The sequence below is a fragment of the Elephantulus edwardii genome, unplaced genomic scaffold (assembly GCF_000299155.1).
Source record: "Elephantulus edwardii isolate Elephantulus edwardi_28Jun2011 unplaced genomic scaffold, EleEdw1.0 scaffold00439, whole genome shotgun sequence".
In the NCBI taxonomy this organism is placed as follows: Eukaryota; Metazoa; Chordata; class Mammalia; order Macroscelidea; family Macroscelididae; genus Elephantulus; species Elephantulus edwardii.
Genome location: NW_006400189.1, coordinates 93,213 through 96,396, shown reverse-complemented (window position 1 = coordinate 96,396; position 3,184 = coordinate 93,213).

Here is a 3,184-nt window from a genome sequence, read left to right as displayed (position 1 = left end):
GAGCCTCAGAATCCTTGCCTCCAAGGAGCCACCTGGTTTAACCCTTTCCAGGACAAATCTGTTTGTTTTCAAGGATAGGTTTCATATAAGCATGATCAAGTGATCTGTGATTCCATTTTCCTCAAGGTTAGCCACAATTTATTGTGATCCACACAGTGAAAATGTCTTTGCATAGTCAAAGAAACACAGACAGACATTCTTCTGGTACTCTGATTTCTTCCAAGATCCATCTGACATTGGCAATAATGCCAATAATGCCAATAGTGCCACAACCTTTTCTAAACCCAGCTTGTATTTCTGGTAGTTCTGTCAATATACTGTTAAGGTTTTTTCTGGATAATCTTTCAGCAGGATTTTGCTAGTGTATGATATTAGTAATATTGTTCCATAATTTCCACACTCTGTTGGGTCACCTTTTTTTTGAATGTGAATAAATACGGATCTCTTCCAGTCAGTTGACCAAGTAATTATCCTCCAGATTTTTTGGCACAACTTGGTAAGTACGTGTGAGGCAGCATCTGTTTGCTAAAATATGTCAATAGTATTCCATTAATTCCTGGGACTTTATTTTTTGCCAAGTCCTTCAGAGCAGCTTTCACTTCCTCCTTCATCACCATGGGCTCTTGATCATATGTTGTTTCTTGAAATTCTTCTGTGTCAGCCACTTCTTTTTGGTACAATGACTCTACATACTCATTTCATCTTCTTTTCATGCTTCATGAATAATTCAATATTCTACCCATAGAAAGGACTATGGCTTGAATCAGATGAACCTTAGTCCTCAGACAGACATCATTACTTCTCAACAGTTTGGAGAGGTTGTAGTTTCATGTGATTGAGTCTATTGACCTTAAGTAAAGCAGATTAACCTTCATAATATGGGCTGATCTCAAACAATCACTGAAAGATCTTGAGAACATAAAATATTTCTCCCCCTCCCCAATATGTGCTTTCTTCAGACTATAAATGAGCATTTTGTCAGAAGTTTTTTTAACTGACATAAAGATTTTGGGACAGAGATATAATGAGGAATCTTCAGGCTGTAGAATGACCTATAGATTTTGAACTTACCAGCCTGGCACAATCATGTCAGCCAAGCCCTTTAAGTCATTTAACATCTCTGTCACTATCTCTTTGTCTATCTCTCTCTCTTTACTTACCTCTCTGTATAACTACTGTCATTGAGTTAATATTGATTTCTATCAACCCTCAATTGTGCTTCTGAGGCTAAAAATCTTTATGAGAGGAAAATGTCCATTTTTTTTTCTCCCAGAGCCTCTAGTGGATTCATTATGTCAGTCTTCCAGTTTACAGTGTCACCCTAAAATACTGTGTCCTTAGGGCTCTCTCTCTGGTTCATTCCAGTTCATGGTAGCTTCATGTGTATGGAGTAGAGCTGTGCTTTTTAGGTTTTCAAAGTCATCACTTTTCAGAAGCAGATCCCCTGAACTTTCTTCTAAAGCAACTCTGAGTGAGTTGGAATCACCAGCCTTTGGATTTGTCATCAGACGATTAACCATTTGGGTCATTCTTAACAAACTGCCTAATTTAGAACTGAAATATAAGAAAACTACTGTGGCTGTAAATGTAAAATAAGCCATGTGTTCCAATCTAGAGTTTACTATAATAAAGCTGATACTTGAATTCTTGTATATCTAATATCTGAACTCTCAGCCCATTTGGAATTGGGTATGGAAAAAAAGGATGTTCATTTTTTACTTTCTAAATCAGAGGAGTTAATAATCATATAAGGCAGGAAAGTTTCATTTTAAAATAATTAAGCACTTTGTAAAAGATAACAGAGCACAGGTGCTCATTCCTCTTCTACATTGGTATTTTTGAGATATGAATTTTTATTTCTTCCTTATTTGATATAGCTGACTAAGCCACTACCAACTTTAATAAAGTCTTCTATTTTTAGAAATGAGGTTTTCTTTGCATGTGCTTTGCGAATCCCAATGGGTATTTGATAGTCACTCGAATTTTGAGCCAATTTAGATAGTGGCAATTAATGAAAACAGTGCCATTTCTGTCACATTTAATCTTATGTCTCAATATCTCAACATATGGCAACCTAATGAATCACTTGTATCCATTCGAATGATGCATCTGTCCAAACCAGTGGTTCTTCACCAGGAGGCAATATATGAGTCATATTGAGAGCTTTCATAATCTATACAAGAATGTGCCTTTTTTTCCCTAGACCAAGATTCTAGTAATCTTACAGAGTAATCTCCAATTAGGTCAGAAAATGGTTTGGGAGATTTTTCATGTGTTTATTTAAATTTGATGTGCTTGAATGTGAAAAATATAACTTCTGGATGAATAAATCAGCACTCTTGTCAATAAGGCTATATTCCAAAATAGAGGTCATAATGAGGTCAGTTTGTTGTTTCTTATATGTTATTGTTGTTAGATGCCGTCGAGTCATAGATGACTCATAGCAACCCAAAGAATGAAAAACCTAAGCACTGTTCATAGAGTTTCCAGAGGCAAGTAATTTTGGAAGTGATGCCACTCCTGTTTCCAAGCTTGTTTTAATTGGGAAGCTCCACCAAACAATATCTACCATGGGTAACCATTATCACATTTGGCACATGAATGTCACAGTGTTTAGCATCACAGCACCCATAAGTTACCTTTGTACAGCAATGCACAGACAAGTGCTATACCACCTAAAGAATGTTAGACAAGAACCAATTTAAACCAGTCCTGAGGGCTACAGATTAAAATCACCTACCTTGGGCTTGGTAGAATAACTTTCTATCCACTAGGCCAACTAGCTCTCTCTGTGTTATCGTTGTTATTGTTATTAAGTGCCATTATGACTCATAGCAACCCTACGAACAGAAGACCTTAGCACTGTTCAAAGAACTTCAGGAGGCAAGCTATTTCAGAAGTGGATGTCACTCCTGCTTCCAAGCTTGTTTTAATTGGGAAGCTCTGGAGATAGAATGATTGAATTTTGTACAATCAATGACTTATTCATTGCAAATACATTTTATAAGAGACACAAATGCAGGTTATACACATGTATTTCACCTGATGGTATGCATAAGAATCAGATCGATTACATCTGTGGAAGGAACCGCTGGAGAAGCCCAATATCAGCTGTGAAAACTAGGCCGGGGGCTGATTGTGGAACAGACCACCAATTATTCATATGCAAGTTCAAGCTGAAGCT